The sequence below is a fragment of the Alosa pseudoharengus genome, unplaced genomic scaffold, assembly GCF_046254945.1.
Source record: "Alosa pseudoharengus isolate Yale_2024_CS ecotype anadromous, Long Island Sound unplaced genomic scaffold, YU_APseudo_1.1 YU_APseudo_1.1_scf_15, whole genome shotgun sequence".
Taxonomy (NCBI): Eukaryota; Metazoa; Chordata; class Actinopteri; order Clupeiformes; family Clupeidae; genus Alosa; species Alosa pseudoharengus.
Window position 1 is genome coordinate 30942796 of NW_027468620.1, and position 21162 is coordinate 30963957.

At 39.8% G+C, this 21162-nt stretch overlaps 2 long non-coding RNA genes across 2 annotated transcripts; both read right to left on the reverse strand.

Moving 5' to 3' along the window:
- Positions 1-4097: 4097 nt before the first annotated feature.
- Positions 4098-7736, reverse strand: LOC143123858 (uncharacterized). Its single transcript, XR_012986929.1, has 3 exons — positions 6052-7736; positions 4761-5485; positions 4098-4667 (listed from the first exon to the last, which is right to left on the reverse strand). It is a non-coding gene; the product is annotated as an uncharacterized LOC143123858 (long non-coding RNA).
- Positions 7737-13547: 5811 nt separating this feature from the next.
- Positions 13548-19777, reverse strand: LOC143124590 (uncharacterized). Its single transcript, XR_012987054.1, has 2 exons — positions 19687-19777; positions 13548-14153 (listed from the first exon to the last, which is right to left on the reverse strand). It is a non-coding gene; the product is annotated as an uncharacterized LOC143124590 (long non-coding RNA).
- Positions 19778-21162: the final 1385 nt, after the last annotated feature.

The window sequence follows — 21162 nt, forward strand, 5'->3', positions numbered from 1 at the left end:
AATATCGTATCGATATCGTATATCGCCAATCAGCCCCAAAATATCGGGATATCAGTTTTGGTCCATATCGCCCAGCCCTAGGTAGAGGCATACGATTACAGACATATTGAGAGAGCCTATCAATGAGTTGTCACAGTTTTCAATTTAGACGTATTATTTTGAAATTATGTACGTTTACGGGAGGATTTACACATCACTGGCAAGACCTGATCAAATCATACCAATGCAAAATGCTTCTCCAGCAGTGCAATCGCAGGTAACTACCTTAACGCATTTTCAGATACCACTGTTCTGAGCATACTAAGTAAATTGGCCATTTGTAACTTTGAATCCCTTCTCACGTTAAGCTATGGTCCAATAATGTGTTCACTAAAACACAAGTAACGTTATTTGTCGGGCTGATTCATAAATGGGTATACCGAGGTTGTCGACTTAGCAGGTGGCGTTTATTGCCATTCGCAAAACTAAGCAAGAGTTAACGTTAATGAAACTTAACATCGCCTTCTCCAGTGACAAAGTGTATTCAAATGAAGTTGCAACGATGATGGCGGCAATCACTGGTTACGTTAAACCATTTGAAACAAGTAGGACTGTAAATGATGGTGACTATGGCTAACGTCACTTCGGATCAATATGCAGAGCCCTTTTACTTTACCTATCCACACAACTTCTTGTTCAGACCATGGTCATCTCTAAGCTGGACTATTGTAATTCACTATTATAGCTGGCTTACCCGCTTGTGTAACAAGATCATTACAGCTGATTCAAAATGCTGGAGCACGCCTGGTCTTCAATCAGCCAAAGAGGACACATGTAACTCCTCTCCTAGTTACTCTCCATTGGCTCCCTATAGTAGCCAGAATTAAATTTAAATCTCTCACTTTGGCCTATAGGACACTAACTAGATCTGCTCCTAGTTATTTTAATTCAATAATCAAGCCTTACATCCCCAACCGCCCACTGCGGTCTTCTGGTGAGCGTATGTTGTGTCGACCAGTCATGAAAACTGGGTCTAATTCCAGACTCTTTTCTTCAGTGGTTCCATGTTGGTGGAATGAACTGCCCAGTGCTGTCCGTTCCTGTGGTAGTTTTGGGTCGTTTAAGAGGGGTCTAAAGATTCCTATTCAACATATACTTAGTTGTTTAAGCGCTTATGTGTTATGGTTTATATAATGTTGTTTTATTTTAATTGGGCTGTTAATTAATTTGACATTATTGTTTATTATTGATATTCTCCTTAATGTAGTCTTAGCATGTTATTGTTTTTATATTATTGATTGAATTGACATTATTGTTTTATTATTGCCTTTCCCCTTTTTTACATTGCTTTTTTATTAGGCTATTGATTGAATTGATATTATTGTGTACTACAACTATTCTCCTTACTATATTTGACCTACATTTTAATCTGTTCCCTGTTCATTTTTAAATATTATTATGTTGTTTTGTATTTATATGTCGCTTTGGACAAAGGCGTCTGCTAAATCCATAACCATAACCATAACCTATCAACTGGCTAATGCTAGCATGATGTAGCATGCTATGAGCTAATATACTTAGCATCTACGAAAGAACAGCACATATCTTTTTTCACAAAGAATCTGTCACAACTAACAACGATGTCTCTTACAAACAACTACACAATGTATGACTATCAATATGTATTTAGTCAGACTGTGATAAGATATAGCCTAATGATAATAACAGCAACACTTATTTAGGTTAGATTATGTGTCGAAATCAGGTATCGTTAAAATAAGTGAGCGATGACGTGGTAGTGTCTGCAGCCTAGACGGTAAAACATAATGGACAAAGCGTCGTGTCTGCAGCCAGCTAGCTGTCAATCATAGGTGTAAACACGCCCTTTTTAGATTTGTTAATATAACATTAAAAAAAATAATTTCAGCGAGAAAAGAAAAATTGTGTGTATTGAAGCATCTTGAAAACTATTTTTTCGAATAAAAAGTTGTTGATACAAAAATAGTTTTAGGTGAGAAAAGTGACACGGAAAGTTGGTTACTTGGCCATTGAAATACATGGGGATGGGCGGAGTTACACATTGTACTGCAGCCAGCCACCAGGGGGCTCTGGACTAACGCTCGCATCACTCTTAACAGACGGCACACTGTCCAGTTCTATAGAGTGTGCCAGTGACTTCCGTTTTACTTCCGCTACAAGGGACCTGTCTTTAAAAAAAATATGAACGGGAGTTAATGGAGAGATAACAATTATTTTTTGGTCCAGTTTGAATTGTGCCACGAATTTCACATATGATGTGTGTGAATTTAAAAGATAATTTTTCACGTCAAGAAAGTACTGTTGTTCGATAGACTTCAAAAGTTATGTTGGTTTTGTACGAATCTGCTCAGTGGACTACATCTCTCGTCTCGAACGATGTACGTCACCAACGTAATGAAACGATAAGATTAGAAGCTAGCTGATAGCTGTTATGCTAGTTAACGGTTGCATCTTGCTGCCTGCTGTCACTTAACAGTATGTAATGTACAGTCTATGGACGAATACAACTTACCTGATGTGTTTAATCCTCTGACTCGTATTTTCATCGGCAAGGAAAGCCCAATTAAGACCTGTTGCTGGTATGCTTGTACATCTAGTGTGGCTGTGAATGAGCTAGCTGCTAACGTCACTAGCGCGACTGATGGGTTTGTAGTCGTTGGAATTACGATCTTTCACAATGTTGTAATTCAATAGTTACGAAACAAACTGCAAATGTCTTTACATGAAAAATTGTCTTTAAAATTGGCAAGGCCAATATAAAATCAAGGCACAAGTCAACCGGGACCAGAAAATAATTTCTTTTTCGCCATATACTGGCGTTCAACATTTTTTGAAAGATAGGTCCCGTGGAGGCAAGTGGAAGTGGCGTCACTTGCACACTCTATATATACAGTCTATGGGCTCACCCTGTTCAACTGCTTCCTCTGCCAAAAACTGTTTCAAAATAAAAGTCCTCACTACAATATTTCACTGTTAAAGTGTATATGTCAGGTTAAAAAAAAAAGACAAATGAAGGGACATGAAGCATGATAGTAGTGAGTAGTGATTTTTCTTGAAAAATCAACTTTAAATACAATAGAACAATATTTACAGTTATTTTTATAACTGAATTTATGAACATTCCAGACACAGTGATGACCTCATAAGAGGGAGTCCAGCAAAGTTGAGCATAGGGGAGAATGGGTTTTAACTGCATTTTCTTTTACACTGATAAGGCCAAAAATGTTCTCTATGACATACCAGTGGTTCATAAGCATGAGCCTGACTGGCAGGGACAAAGTAAAGACGAATAGGCTACAAAATTTAGGTAAATCATGGCCATCAAATCATCAGTGAGAAATTGATTAGGGGTGTGAGTAGGATCGGATCACTATTAGTATGCATCATGGCTTCAAAATGGCAGTTGTGTCATATGCCATCACATAGGCTTTCATATACAACAAGTTAAGTAGAATCAGTAAGCAAATTGTCTGTCAATAGCTAACATTAGTTGATAAGCAGATATATAAAGAGCAAATGTGTGGTAGCACATATACACTGATGGTTTTATAGTCAGGTCTCTAAAGAAAAGCATATATGCCCATGGTTGGCTGAACACAGACTAATGAGTTGCTTACTGATTCTACTTAGTTTAGGCTATATAATGGCCTATACCCACTGAGCAGAGACGTTGATACGACATCTTTTCTAAGTCATTTTTGGACGTCAAATGTAAGTCACCTGGACGTGCAGACTGTTACTCCAGGCGACGTCTTTTTTCGACGTCTATTGAACGTCCATTTATGACGTCCACAGTACGTCCGTATAGGAGCTATTTCTAGTCCAAATGTGGTCTTCATGGACATTTTTTCGACGTCATTTTGTGGACGGTTTTTGACGTCATCTTTGTGGATGTCTTTTCGACGTCAAATTCAGACTCATTTTAGACATTGATTTTGTACTGTACTGCTTACAGTTTCTATGCATAACTTTAGTCCTGTCACGGCCCTTTTACTACTGCAGGTAAACGGTAATCCCCCAGACTCACAAACACATGAGGCTCAAGAACAGTTTACTCTTTTATTGCACAGTTACTAAAATTTACATAGAGGACTCACAGCAGCCCAGCTATAAACATTGCAGTCCCGTCACAAACACCCCCAACTGGCAAGCAGAAACAGATTAATAATGCAGGTAAATAAGTTATCTAGGTGAATATACATTCAAAATACTGAGAGGGCACAGCAATTCATAATTAAGCCGCACAGCAATTCATAATTAAACCCACACACAATGATCAGATTACACTACACCTTAAATTCAGTTCCGCTCACCCAACGTCTTCTGTCCACTCTGCGTTTACAGCTGGGCTGACGAGTCACGTAGACAACACAGACACAACACATAAAGGAATGTCCGCTTGTCGGCCAGAGTTTTAAAAGAATAGTCCACAGGACGTGCTCCGATGTAGCCGGTACTGCACGCCAGGTCATCCACAAGTCCAAATCAGGTCGGCGCCAGGTCATCCACAAGTCCAAATCAGGGCGGATCCTTCCCTGAATGTACTTCGGTGGTTCAGCAGACACAGTCAACGTTACATCCGGCGGTGTTCATTGGCACTTCCAGCATTCCCCCAGATCGCGTTGCTGCTCGGCTGATGTAAACCTGAGCTGCAACAGACAACAAACATTTATGAACCACCAGCCACTTTGTCTACCAACTTACTAACGCATAGCAAGTAGTGCTACAGAAATATAACTTACCTTAACAGGGTACTTAGCTTGCGTTGATGGTGGGCTCTCTGCCGTTGTGCCAGTTGCTGTTGCATCTCCCTCTCAAGGCCCCCTCCTGCCAGTCACCTCGCAAGCTCATATAAAGCACCAGGCCAGGTGAAAGCAAGTGGTTAATCAACCAATGTGAATGAACCCCTCCCCCTTCACAGGTGCACAAAATCAGTCTATTACATCCCCATCAGTCCTCTCCAGGTGTCCCTAGTCAGTCCAATACACAGCCACTCAAGGAGTCCATTAACCCAAATGTTAAAATACACAGCAGGTAACAGCAAAAACAGTATAACATGCATAGCAATAAGCTGCACATACACCATGCATACACGACAGTCCCATTTCAGAAGGTGGCATGCTGTTCCAGTTAATTTTCCTATAGCTTTATTTGACTTTCTCACCAGCAGATGGTAACTGGAAATGCATACCAAGACATACATTTCCACTTCAAATCTGCTGCCGAGCCAAATGAAGCTTCACTAAAATGAACTGGAACAGGTTCCTACCTTCTGGACACCTTACAGTCAGATTAACAATAAATCACAATCCAATCCCGACTGTTGTTTTCCCCATCTTTACTGCAAACAGATGATTGCAAACATGACCAGATTCACCTAATGAAAATAAAAACTAATTCTGGGCTCTTTTTTTTTTAAACAGATGCACTTAGCATTCTCAGGGCAGCAGTCCTCACATCATAACGCCTGCAAACAGAGGGAACAGAGGGAGACTAAAATTAATAAATTGCAAAACACACAGAACACAAAAAGACCATCACTGAAGCACTACTACTGATGCACAAGTCAGGTACATCAAACAAGGGGCAAATAAGGGCTATGAAATGAAGAACATGAAGCCAAACACTACTTCACAATCACAACCTAAAGTGTATCATACCCCCAATTCCCCAAATGTATAATTGCCCCCATTCGCACCCACTACTACATTAATTTGTTTTACTGGTCCTCTTTTGTATTTAAATATCAACACTACATGCATATTAAATGTAAATGTCTAAAACTACATTCACAATGACATCTTACACAGATGTATTTTTGGATATGATATTAACTACCATTCCAGATATCCAACATAATGTTAACATTACTCTGTCAACGTTAGCGATTCTTAGCTCGCTAACGTTAGCTAATTGCTAGCTAGTTCTAACATGACTTAGTTCGGTTTTGGTTAACATTACACTTTGAAACCAATATATTTATAATAAATTCGCGTTTTCAATTGGCATAGGCAGAAGTACTGTAATTCTTACCTTGGATATGATGATGGCAGAGTTTGGACAGCTCACACAAGCAGAAAAGTAATAGTTGAAGTTACTGAATTTGAAAACTTTGTCAGGGGTGGGAGGCAGGGGATGAACGTTAGAAATCGCCCCACAATGCTGTGCGGTTCAAGTGCAATTCAAATTGCTGTCAGAGGGTTAAAAGCAGAGCAAGACTGAGAGGCAAACGTTTAACAACTTGTTGAAAGTGTCTTTTTTATCAGCAATCACCAAATGAAAGCTAGACAAAGCCAAAACGATTTCTTTGCAACCAGGGGCGCCTTAATACCACCTGAGGCCCCTGGGCTTTATGTTTTTAAGGACCCCCCAAACCGCAAAAATTAATTATGATTAAATGATACCCAGCCCGTGATCTGACCCGCCTATTTAACGTGCGTTTTTGGTTAATATAGCCTATAACATGATGAAGTAGCCTATCATTATTGAGCCTATGTAAAACCTTTACATAAACAGGAACAGAAAGCCCTCCTTAATCACGTCAGCCTACCCCTGACATCGCTTATCAAAAAGGCTAGCCTACTGCACGAAAACAAGCGTTGAACTAACACTGGCTGGCTAAGTTGCGTTAGGCTACACATATGGACGTTTCAAGCTTTTCAAAAGTGCATGTGTTTGTCGTGTCGGGGTGTTCCCCAGGAGGTTTTTTGAAATTCTGTCCACTTAACACACCATTTTAACGCAGCTTGGGAGGGACATAAATACTTTTAGCCTACAGAACAAGCAGCTGGCTCATGTGACGTGAACATTGGCTACCTTATGCATTATCACTATACTACCCTACATGGAGACATATCTCACGTTAACAATGGAGAAAACATAACATAGGCTATTATTTGTGCGAATGGGTTAGCACAAACTTAGCTTTTGGTGAAGGGAGATGCTGATCACTAATTCATTTCTTTGCGCAACAGCCCATGTTCTGCGTTCACTCCAGTGAGACAAGTGAAATTTGCCAGGCTATTTGCTACGATATTTACCTGCTATGCCTTCTGTTTTCATGGACAGTTACAGGAATCCACGTCATTCGTTTATCGTTGCTTCAATCCAACCCACGTTATCTCCAGAGTTTGTAGTTTGTCATTCAGTTTCCGCCTCTCCTCTAGCTCCTCTACACACCCATTGGTATTTATTAAGTTTTGTTACATTTTGTTACACTTTAGAAGAGATGACAAAGGGGGCCTCTGCATGGATGTCATTGTAGAGCAGTGCGATGTGTTCAATTAGGCTAGCTCCAGAGTAGGCTATGACTGACGCCGCGAATACGGACACGGCCGTTTAATATTATTGATTATCATTATTATTATTAGGAGGCCCCTCATTGGTCGAGGCCCCTGGGCTGAAGCCCAGATAAGCCCCTGCATTAAGGCGCCAGTGTTTGCAACTAGTAGACACAGGAGTTGCATTGCCTACACATGCTCATTCCTTATGGTATTTAACAGGGCTGCCAACTTTTCAAAAAACCTTGGAGTGAGATTTGGTGGGGCCAACCAAAATTTTGCTGCGGAAATTTTTGTTTGGCTCATTCAGCATTATACCGTACAGTAAAAAAAATGTACATCAGTGGTTCTCAGGTGTAGGGACCAGGCATGGACGGATTATGAACTTTCGGGCCCCTGGGCCCAGATGTATTAAGGGCTCCCCACTAATTGATACTGATGACCCCTTGGTTTCAGCACGGATCTCGGATTGCCTCTCAGACATAGCTACATGGATGAAGGCACACCACCTCCAGCTGAACCTCTCAAAGACTGAACTGCTGGTCCTCCCAGCTAAACCTACCATACACCACGACATCAACATCAAATTTGACTCCCTGTCTGTTTCACCTACCAGGACTGCAAGAAATCTAGGAGTTGTTCTCGACAACCAACTAAACTTCTCAGATCATGTTGCCTCAGTCGCCCGGTCATGCCGTTTCGCACTCTACAATATACGGAAAATCAGGACTTACTTAACTCAAGATGCCACCCAACTTCTGGTTCAGGCAATAGTCATCTCACGACTCGACTACTGCAACGCCCTCCTGACAGGTCTCCCAGCCTGGGATTGGGGGTTTGGGGGTACTCCCCCAGAATTTTTTTTAATTTGTTTAATGTGATTTCCTGTATTCTGGTGCATTTTGGGGATGGGCAATACTAAATTCAATCAGATTCATAGCCTACATCCTGATGTGTTGATATTGAGGCAATGATTCCATGCAAAGGCTTGGGCTTCAGGGCCCCCTCACACCTTGGGCCCCTGGGCCTGGGCCCGGAAGGCCCGTGCAGTAATCCATCCCTGGGACCAGGGTCCCAGAGTTTAATTAACATTGGTATCAAAGGGATCTACCACTAGGACCATGGGCATCGGAGGCATTCTGAAAGTGGGTGGGACATTTCAGTGGGGGGTATGGGGGTCCTCCCCAAGAAATTTTTTTTTGGACTAGATGCAATTTCCTGAATTCTGGTACATTTTAACAGGTTATTTAGATACTTCTATGTAACAAAATAAAGCCAGCCTACGAAATTAATAAAAAGTAAATCATGCATAATTTAAAAATAACTCAATATATAGGTTACTTGGCTATTCAATAAGGTTTCCATAACAGCACCGTGGACGTTCAATGAACGCATGAAAGCGGATGGTTTGTTTGAAATCCCGACACTCTTTCAACTACATGGAACGTAATAGTGATCATCAAATACCTCCCCAGATTTCATCAGTCCCAACATTTAACAATATAATCAAACAGTCCAAAAGTAAATTAAATATCAAACTAAACCGAAAATGTCATGCTTTTGAAGGCCTACCATTATGCCGCTCCAAGAAACACATGTCTCAAAATAAAACTCGCATAAGAAATAAAGGGCTGTCTTGAATACAATCCTGCCTCTAAAGGCCTGTACTTTGTCTTAAGACCCCGGCCATAATTTGAGGATTTACAGTATCTAAGTAGACAAACTGGCTTCAGATATCCAACAGAGTGAATAGAGATTGTGCAGTCTTAGCTGTGGTTAGTGACGTGATGCTGTTAATGGGGAGTTTTACCTAGCCTAGCGTAAACCTATAGGTTATTATGACCGCCGCGCAGCGAAGCGGCGGTCATATAGGTTTAGTCAGATTTTTTTTTTTTTTTTTTTATTTATTTATTTATTTTTCTTTTTCGCATGCCCAAATTTCTGTCAATGATTCCCGGGACACTGAAAGACCGGGGTACACGAAACTTGGTGGGCATGTAACCCCACATGGATAGCATGGAACCATCGTTTTTCGTTTTGATCTGTAGCCCCCCCGCTGGACTGGACCCCCCGAAAGGAGGGTAGGGCAGACACAGTTTTCTGTGAATATCTCGAAAACCGTAGGGTTTAGGAGGACCAATTTTTTTTGTATGTTGATCTCAAGGGGCCATGTCAACCCATTCCATAACCACTCATTTCATGTATAGCGCCACCTAGTTAAACACAAAAAAGTAAAAATGAGGTGTTGTAATTGAAGGTATCTGTGACCTAACAAAGTCAAAACTGTACAAAATTGGAAGTGTAGGATCATTATGACACCCTCTGTATGCACGCCAAGTTTCGTGGAATTCCGTTCATGGGGGGCCACACAATAAATTAATTTATGTTACTATACACCAACTGGCCTGTAGGTGGCCGGAGACAGTTTTCTGTGAATATCTCGATAACCGTAGGGCCTAGGAGGTCCACCTTTTTTATGTATGTTGGTCTTAAGGGGGCATGTCAACCCATCCCATTACCACTTATTTCATGTATAGCGCCACCTAGTTAAAAATTAAAAAGCAAAAAATTAGGTGTTTTCATCACAATATCTCTGGCTGACAAGGTCAAAACTGCACGAAATTAAAAGTGTAGGATCATTATGACACCCTCCGAATGCATGCCAAGTTTTGTGTACTTTCGTTCATGGGGGGCCTTACAATAAAATAATTTATGTGTACATTTAGTGACGTACACCAACAAGGATTCCCGGGACACTGAAAGACCGGGGTACACAAAACTTGGTGGGCATGTACCCCCACATGGATAGCATGGAACTGTAATTTTTCGTTTTGATCTGTAGTCCCCCCGCTGGACTGGACCCCCCGAAAGGGGGGTAGGGCAGACACAGTTCTCTGTGAATATCTTGAGAACTGTAGGGCCTAGGATGACCATTTTTTTCTGTATGTTTGCCTCCAGACACACACATACATTCACCGTAATCATACGTATGACACATACTCACACAGTAGACATATGTACGCTTGCATGCACAGGTACATACGCAGGCACACACACAAGCACGCACACACACACACACACACACACACACACGCATAACATAAACATGTACATGCACACATGCACACAATTCAAGAATTTCTCAGAATTATGAACAGGCAAGATGGAGGTGGGGTTGTATAAAATTAATTTTACATGTGAAATCTATGAACTAATCATGTTTTGGTACTTGTTGTCTAGCAGATATCAGTGAGAATTGAGTGTGGATAATGCAATTTAGTGAGACAGTTAGAATCATATAGGCCTTTCAGCGTGATTTCTTTTTGTGGAAAAAATGTGCTGGACTGGGCGGCGGTCATATTTTGTACCGCTCTGCGGTACATCTAGTTATTTATTTGGCGTACCTATAAGGCTTTTTACCTTATCAAAAGTGAGGGGGATGACTGATCTCTTCAACACTGCGGGGGATTTGGCGCTTGTCACTGTGTGTGTGACAGAAGCGGAATGGGAGAATGCGTGTAACAAAAAAAAAGTTTATGAGCGATTTACGTGCAAATGGGAGAATCCAATGAAAATGACAATGAAGCACTAAACAGATGCTGAAAACAGCACTGGTATTTCGCATGGCAAAAGTAGGGGGGTCCAAACTAACAATTTTAAAAAGTGGGTGGGTGTTTTGTAAGAATTTAAGAAATGTTTGTATATTAACTTTTAAATGCATCAATCAGGTGCACTTTCAAAATAAATTCAGAGGTCAGACTTGTTTATTTTAATATTTGTGCTGTAGCCTAAGCTATTTTGCACTTCAGAATTATAACTGCACACACAGGTGGAATAGTTATGGTGATATTGCAATAAGTTCACAACCACAAAAACATATGCTACATTTCACAGTTCAGAAATGTTCAAAAATGTGTGTACATTTCAGCACTCCATGAAATTATGCAGAAGTGGTCACCTGTGTTATTCAGCTAGTTTATTTAAGATAATATATTGGTCATTGTAATGGCCATAGCCTATAGCCTACATGCTATTCCTTTTTCAGGATGTACCCATATCTGCATGATGTAAATGTTTGCATATGGCTTATGTCAGGCTTTATATCAATATTTGTGTCTCGTTATTTGATTTTCTTCATATTTTTGCATTAATGTTACTAGGAAGCATGCCAATATAAATATATTTATTTATCTGTAATGGGATTGGCTGGAACCTGACAATATAAGAACCATGATAGTGGGATAATCTATGGCTGAGCAATTTACAAAAATGTATGTAGGCCTACTGACAAATAGTTTACTTTAGAATACTATGTAGAAATGTGTTGCAATTTCAAAACCGGATTACTCAGGAACCATTTATTGCACAGAGGCATGCTTTATATCCTCGTATTCGGTACGGTTTGCTGTTTATTGTGATATTGGGTTTGCCACGTGTTGTGTGAAGGGTTAGTGAAATATTAAACCGAGAGTAATGGGTGTGCACTGTGTGCAAATATGATTAGCCTAAATTGCACGTCGGTTCAATGTTAATTTTCTCACGAACCATTTATCACAGCAACTTGGCGCTAATATCATTGGAAAGCTTAGATTCCGCACGTTCATATGATGTGAGATATCATATGTATAGGTTTAGTTTAGTTGAACCTCATCTGCCAGGTATTTGACCTACCAGGTTGACACAGCGTGAAAAATACTCAGCGGGGGGAATGCGCCTGGGATGGCTTCTGAAGTAGCATCGCAAATGAGAGAAAATTTAGAAAATTCCACAGACAGGGGGTGCTCTTGAACCCTCTCACCGTCTCTGAAAGCATAACCGTGGCTCAACAGGTAGATCTATAGATAGGCTAAACTCATTTTTCAGGCATCTGACCGACCGGGTTGACACTTCAGCGTGAGAAATCGGGGGTGTGGCGTGTGAGTGTGTGAAACTAATGAAATGCGTGTGTCTCACGGCCAATGCGTGAGAGTTGGCACCTATGCTCATACTGGAATGAAGTCATGTTTTTGGCCTCATCAGTGTAAAAAAACCTACTGTGTGATCCCTTATCCCATGTGTTTTAATTGACCAACTTTTCTGGACTCCCTCTTATGAGGTCATCATTGTGTCTGGAATGTTTCCTGGAATGTTCATAAATTCAGTTATAAATAGCCGCAAGCGGCAATGAGGGGGCCAAGCAAATAAGCATGAGTTGTCATGGAATTCATGGTCGTTACATAAGACATTGTGACAGTTTCCATCCACAAGCCATTAGGATACTGAATTATGGCGTCCCTAGTCAGTGCTGGATCAACAGATCATAGACACCTGAGCACAAATGTTTCTCCAAACTCATTGTTTCATTGTATCTGTCCTCTGCTTTCCATTCCTCCAAACTTCAAGTTCTTTCATTATATCTGTCCTCTGATTTCAAAGTTCTGTCATTGTATATGTACTCTGCTTTCCAGGTCTCCAAACTTCAAATTCTTTCATTGTATCTGTCCTCTGCTTTCCATTTCTCCAAACTTCAAGTTCTTTCATTGTATCTGTCTTCTGCTTTCAAAGTTCTTTCATTGTATCTGTCCTCTGCTTTCCGTTTCTCCAAACTTCAAGTTCTTTCATTGTATCTGTCCTCTGCTTTCAAAGTTCTATCATTGTATCTGTCAAAACTCATTCTTTCATTGTATCTGTCCTCTGCTTTCCATTTCTCCAAACTTCAAGTTCTTTCATTGTATCTGTCCTCTGCTTTCAAAGTTCTATCATTGTATCTGTCAAAACTCATTCTTTCATTGTATCTGTCCTCTTTTTTCAAAGTTCTGTCATATTTGTGGTCATTTTTGACCGGAACAGTGTTAGAAGGTTAAAAGCAAACCCAAGCAAAATAACAACATTGAAAAATACTATTTCACACTGATTAAAACTTGTTAGCATGATAACTGGCTTATTTCAGCGTATTTATATCTGTCCTTCACATTAGGGTGACCAGATGTCCCCAGTTTCCGGTGGCAGCCCCCAGTTTTCACTGTGACTGACAGACCCGAAATTGGAATAAAAAAAAAAACAAGAAAGAAAGAAAACATTGACCAAACATATAGACCCTACATGCACAGGCTCAAGTCAGCCAGAGCAAGCGAGGTCAGAGATGTTAGAGAATGTCTATTTCTGTTCAAAGTGGCAAAGGTTTTGCACACCTCTTTTTGGGGATAGGTTCGTCGGAGATGACCAAAGGTCATAGATCAGTAGTTTAAAAGAGATCCCGCGCACTTTCCATTCCTCATGCAATTATTTATTAGAATAAAGAATACAATGTTTCGGTCTGAGACCTTCATCAGGTGATGAATTCACAATACAAACTGTACATTATCAGTTCAGAAGGTTGGAATTCTTCAGATCTTTGATGGCTGTTATGGTTAGACCAAGCAATCATCATATTCAGCATGAATATGAACATGTGTATATGAATATTACACCATTGCAGCTGTCTATGACAAGACAAACAGCACAAAATTAATTCAGTCAATTGGTGTGACAGAAAGTCTCGGATTTCACCATCTTGATCTGTGACGACTAGAAATTGACTGGAGAATTCTAATGCTGTCCCGCCTCTCAAAAGAGTCTACTTGGATCTCTACAACCTTTTTGTGGTATTCACTGGATTCCACAGGCATTTTTTTTCCAAAATAAAGGTGCTTTGCATATGTATAGTATAACCGCTGTAGAAACGTAGGTTCGAGGGCGTCCCTCTTACTGAGAAGCTCCTCAAATGTCTCATCTGCGAACTTGATCGACCCAGACATACTTAGGCGTCTTGCCATATTCATTGTGCATTCATCTGGAATAAGGTCGCGGATCCATTCCCACCGAGGCTTAGATGAGCTAGAGAGAGAGATAGAGAGAGGGAGGGAGAGAAAGGTATTATATCAGCCATTTATAATATCAGCCCTATATAATACATGGATTATAATGTAGTGTAAAAAATAGCCAACTACATAACAAAGTGGAGACAATCCTAACCGAGCAGTGACAAAGACAAAAAAACCCAAGGTTTCTTAACGAATCCGGGAGTTGATACAGAACGTAGGCCATCCCAGCATCACAACCGTGCCAACTCCAAGACAAAATACAAACTTGCTTAAATACATTTCTAGTGATCCCACTTCCGTCGCCTCACGTGAGCCCTTTCTCCAGTCGTTCCTTGTCTCGTGAGGTGCCAGCATTATGTTAAAGCAAGTAGTACTCTTCAATGATTGCGTTAAGAGAAAAACTCGTCAACAATGATTTATCGCCCCCATCATGTGGCATGACAAAGGTCACGCATGCATGCGATTTGGGTTGGCTTAATCAAAAGGCCTTGGGTAGCTATGATCAAAACAAATGTTAAAATACATGCACTCTAGAATTTCTCACTACAATGGATTAGTAGTTGTATTTATTTTAATTAAAGGCTTATGTTTACTTCATTGGTTCTGATAAGATAGTGTCATACAATACTTACTCCATGATGGCTTTGAAAGTGTGTTGTGTATAGTGTGTTGAAAGAGTATGTGTTGTACTCTCCAAACAGCTTCTTTCAATAGTTTAGAGCTTTCAACAAACCTCCAGTATATATTGGCCCTCACCTTATAAATGTGATCACGTACTGTAGGCCTCCAAAAGCATAAGATATGTGCAAGACATTAACCTCTTATGGGATGGCTGAAATTCCTCATTTTTTGGTCTAAACGGCACACCCAAATTAAAAGTGGTACAGCTGCCATATACTTTTACACTCAGGGGTGTGTTTGATATCATTGGAAAGCACTCTCAAGTTTTTTTTACAAGTGCCAGGGTCATTCTAGGCCTTACTGACACTGAGTTACAGAGGCTAGAAGGGAGTTTTTTTTTTTTCCGTCCAAGTCAAATGTCTGTAAACTGACTAAAACGTACTGCTGTAAACAGAGATACAGACAACACAAGACCAGAGTCACATGTCTCAGCTTACTACAGAAAAAGAAGTCAAAAGACTCATAAATGGATTTTATATATATTTTTTTCTATGTGCGATTTTCTTAGGTTCATTTGGAGAAAGGGGACTTTGGTTACCAAGACTGCATACTGAGTTTCAAAGGCTTATAACTTGAGAACCCCTTTGTCTAGAAACATAATCTTGGTCTCTAATGAAAGCTAACACTCTGATTCTCTTAGATTCCTGATTGGCTAGCCAAACCTGAGCATCACCATTGGCCTTTCAACAGGAAGTGATAGAACTGTCTCAAAAGTATTTGTATTTGCAGAAAATGTACTTATGCGAGCGGCAGAGACTTGTAATGGCAGAATAGCTTCGTAATTGAAAGACAGCAACTGTGGAAGATTTAGTATCTGTGGAATATATTTGTAAGTGAAGGACATATGAGTAATACTTAAAATCGTTCATGTTATTTTTTTGTTAAATCACAAATCGGTTTTACAGTTTCAAATCCTGATACACACACACACACACACACAATACATATGAGACGCTTCTCATCCCTAAGGTGGTGCAAAAATCTGTGCACCTACAGAAAAGATTTGTAACTGTAGGACAGCTTTTTGTGCGTAGAATATTGATTTATAATTGTAGAATATATTTGCAATGGTAACATATTTTTAACTGTAGGATGATTTGTAGCTGTAAAACTGATCCGCACCCGTAGAATAGATTTGTAAGTGTAGGGCATATTTGTAATATTGACAATTACTTGTACAGATAATTTTTACAATTACAAAATAATTTCTACAGTTTCAAAATGTGATACACACGTAAAAAACATTTGAGTCTAATATTTTTCCATACAGGCGTGCCCGCGCATTCAATTAACAGAGTAGGCTTGTCTTACTGGAAGCAATAACCATGATAGTGTAGTGGTTAGTGAGGGTGTTTTTGCCTGGTAGCCCAGGCTGCTCAAATGTGGTTCGATCCCTGTTTGATTTGTAAGGTATTGTTTCAGATCATATCCGTTTAAATGTTTTTTTACCTCATCATTAACCACACAGTTTCAACTAAACATCGCAAAAACTAAAATTTTCGCACAACTTGGTGGAAAGGTGTAGCACAGGCCAAGGAAAACCCATTTATTTCTTAAGCTGATCGTATACAGCGGTTCCCAAACTTTTTTTCCCGCGGACCACCTGCTACATCCTGACTCGGCTCGCGTACCCCCACCATCCGAAAAGTAACACATTCTATTGACGCATATAGCGTGGTTAATTAAACATGATGCCTGGAATAGGCATCATGTTTAATTAGCCACGCTATATGATAACAAATAGCAAAATCAAAATGTGCAACTTGTCTATGAGCTCTCACGCTAAAAAAAAAAACAGTGTGGAGAACAACATTAGACTGGTTAGATAGCACCTCACTGCAAACCACGCACTGTGGCTTTGGGCAGTCTGTCTCCCAATCCACTTGAAGCCGAGGCCTCATATGCCTCATCATAGGCTACTTTCGTTTTCTTCTCGCTGTCTTTTCTGTCTCGTCCTTTTTTTTTTACCCCCCTGCGCTCCACCTCCATCATTCTGGCTGCCCGCTGCATTGTGGGTAGCTTATTTTTTTTACGAAAACATAGCCTGCTATAGAGTTTACAAATGATTTCCTTTAATTTCACGTTTCCATATCATTATAACCCGATTAGAAATTATTTATTATTTATGAACTAATTCGATTATTAATTAATTAGTATTTTTTAGCACATTTCCGACATTGCCCTTTTCATCTCGTGTACCCCCTAGTGGCAGCTCGCGTACAACCGGTGGTACGCGTACCACAGTTTGGGAATCCCAAAGTATTTCCCATATCGTAGTCTATAGGCCTAAGCTCGCTCGCAACAACAGCCAAAATGAAACTGGAGAGAGGATGTCTCCGCGAAGACACCGCTGTTACATTAGTTGCGCACTTAATCGTGAATCGACGCAGTAAAAAAAAACAACAACTGCTGGTAGTAACGAAGGTAAATTGCAAAACATTTTGTATGCACTCGCGGTGATGGCCAGGGCCCACTTCCCTGATAACGACGGAGACACGCTCTTAAGAGGGTTTTCTACGATTCATCTTACGATCGTTCGTTTGGTTTTTCCGACTGTCCACGTTAATAGTTCTGAAATATCCTCTGATTTGACGGTGATGTCAGGTGACTGCATGTCACAGCTATAGGCCTACCGTTTAAGCTTCGGATCTACACATTAATTCACATCAATACGAAAATAGAAACACTTTGACATCTGCATGTAAGCATCCCAAGTAGGTTATATACCACACAGAGACATAAATAATTGTAATTATTTTAAGATTAGATTGCACCATGCAATAATTTTTCGCGGTGCCACTTAAGAACACGTTTGAAGATAAGAAAGAAGTCGAGTAAGAAAGAGAGGACATGTTTAGGCTTAGATTTTGATGCAGTAGGCTACAGACTAAACCACATGTTGCTTTCTCTGCTTTTTACCTCAGGCCTAATAAAATATTCACTTAGCAAAGATAATGTCAAACTATTCTGGCAACGTCTCGTTTCATAACTTGATTGCATTTTTGTCCACTTTTCATCACATTATTATGACCATTAAATGTAGGCTATTTTGCACGCTAAAATCTGATTCATCACAGGTAAACACAATAAAGAATGGGAACGTAAATTGGATTATGTATTCTAAGTTGTAATTCCTCTGTATGTCCTGTTGGTGACCTCAGTGAGAAGTACTGTTAAGACGCTCTTAGCCGGTAACGAGTACTCTGGAGCACTCGTAGATCTTCACGATGCTCTTAAGCTACGATGGTTTCGGGAAACAGTCGGCAAATCTTAAGACGTTCGTAAGAGGGACTTTACGACGCTCTTAGGCTTAAGATGCTTTCGGGGAAGTGGGCCCAGGTATGCCTAATGTGAGTCGCGGACTATAAAGTAAAGGAGATTTGCACCGCCACTGTTAAACACTGAAACCGCATAGGCCTAGCCTATTCTGTTTTTTGAATGTCGGTGACTGGCTACATAGAAAAAAAAACACGCATCTGTAAATGCGTTCATAATACGTGCATGCTTGAGATGAAACCAGCAGTTTTTTTTCAGCAGAAATAATATTCTAATAACAATAATATGCGAGGAGGACCTGTCTCTTAATTAATAAGGGATTTCATTTTTCCCATTAATTTTTTTTAAAACAAGTCAATGGTTTTACTGTACAATGTCAAGCTTTGGTTGGTTTAGATACAACGGAACATATGCAAAATGTAAAGTAGCCTGATGGATTAACTTTGATTTGCTGTGCTGCATATGGCACATAGTAAATTAGCCTAAAGTAGTCTAGAAACTTCACAATTGTGACGCAAACAGCTAGTTATGGATAAAAATGATGTGGATATTCCATCTTGGCGAGTTATGAAAAAAAAAATGGTTAGACAATGTGACCGATGTGGATAAAGGGAACAATGCGGAGGTAGGCACACTTTGCGCTGTTCTTTTCAGTGTCACAGCAACTTTATTACAGTTGTAACTGCTTTAAATCAATTGAATCACGAGAGGCCAAGCTTTCAACCGGTGTCGCATGACCATATATTTTGAAGTTGTAATGCTTACATGTAAATGTTAGAATGAAGATTATGAGTTAAGTGCAGAGCTATATGGCTCAGTATGAGTGGAGGTTGTAGCGCCCCTATCGAGAGGAAGTGCACTGTTCCATAACATTAACTTTCGATTCTGTGGAATAGAGATCACACCAAAGCAGAGGCCTAGGTCTACTGTATGGTCCAAAATGTTCATTTCGCATTGATGTTAGAACACATTGAACTTTGAAGTATATTCACTGTCTTGCAATCAACCCCATCCACACATAATAATGTGTCATTTTGTAGTTTTGAAATAAGTACCGCCTTGCACATTGCTCATTAGAAAAAAACGTACAGAGTAACTGTCATATTAACACCAAGACAAAACAGTTTGACATAAACAATGGCATCAGGACTTTTTGATCCCACTGACAGTTTCATTGGTAAACATACTTGCTTTTTAGACATAAACAATGCCTTTTGAGCAAGATACATGTTTTTGCAGGTAATCAACTGTGAGATGCATGTGCACTAATTGTTTTGAGAAATTCATAACTGTTGTGCAAATGTTAATGATTCGAGAAATGCACCAAAGTGACTGAGAAATTTGTGACCATGTAATTTGATATGATTTGTGATTTCATAATGTGAAATGTTTTCTTACATGTTCAGATTGCCTGTGGGCTAACAGTTCTGTTAATCTGTCCTTCATGCTATCAAAATATATTTAAAGATTATACCAAAACCAGGTGCGTATAAAATACTTGAAACATATGCATTCTTGCTCACTGTTGCATTAAGATAATTGAACTAAATGTAGCCTACTAAATTCAAAGCTAAGATCATAGAACTTACGCCATGTTGATAACGGTAGGAGTTTCTGTCTGTGGTGGCTCTACTTGATTTCTCTTCGTAGCTCTAGCTCCAGGCGTACACAAGGTGTTTTTGTCATTTGGGGGGGGGGGGCGATGACGATGGGTTTTGTGCTTCACATCTTTCAGAATATCACTCCGCAAGTAGCCTATCTGTTCAGTATTGGATTTAATTGAAAGTGAAAGTAGATGAGTTGATCAGCGTTTTGAAGAATGCTTTAATTCAAATTCAGTGTGTGTGGCGAACTAGTTTCTCAGCAGAAGCCACGAAACGGTAAAGGTCAACAATTTGATTTAAAAAGACATTTATGAAGTACTAAATCTTAAACGTGTAACCCCACATAAGCGCACAAGCACGTGGTTGCAGGGAGGGGATGTCTATTTTGGAATTTTACCCGGATACAACGAACACTATTTTTTGATTGGATGTCAGGTGCTGAGCCAAAAAGTTTGGCCACCCCTGGTTTAGAATAATCAGATATAGGCTACAATATAATCCTGTTTTAAAATGAAGCATGTTTTGAGATGTTGCAAGTTGTAACTTACCATATTTAGGAATAGGTTAATGACTAGTTAACTAGTTAATGACTATTTGAGGTTAATGGGCAAAACCCACTTTATCAGAGTAGAAAATCGCCTGTAAGAGTTGTTAGTATACAATGATATTGCAAAGCCTCGCACAGGCTCAAAGTCAAAAGTCAAAGTCAAAGTCTGCTTTATTGTCAATTTATTGACTTGTCAAGACATACAAAGAGATCGAAATTACGTTTCCTACTATCGCACGGTGGAGACAAGACATATTTTACCGATTAGGTCCACAGACAAACATAACATTCAAGTAAACAATATAAAAAATAAAAATAAGAAGGCACATACAATGAAGAAATAAGAGCAGCAAAACAGGCTACCAAATAATTGTGCAAAGAACGTTGAGCTGTGTGTGAAATAAATCCTCTCACACATAAATATTGCTACTAAAGAGTGCTACTGATAAAGGCTCCTTAATAAATAAATAAATCAAATAAAAGGGACGATACCACAGCAAAAACATACAGTGACCAGATGGAGGGAGAGAGCAACCCCGCCAATGCAGGTGAATGAGGGCAGAACAGTAGCCTGACTTTTACAGAGGCAGGAAATAGTTTGAGAACTAGGACTTTTAGCCCTGTTGGGAGAAGAAAATATACTCCACCTAAAATAACATGTAAACCCTTTGAAAAACAAGAAAACCCAACTAAAAGTCAGATCAAGTCAAACTCAACTTTATTTTTATAGCACTTTTCATACACAGAGGTCATTATGCTTTTAGGCAATTATGCATGTGACGGAGCGATATGCACCCCGTCACTATAAAGAGCGCTATTGAGTGCTTATGAACATTTTGAGCGCTATTGAGTGCTTATGAACATTTTGCGCGCTACATTAAAATAGTGGACTGTTTTACTTCTACTCTTCATAA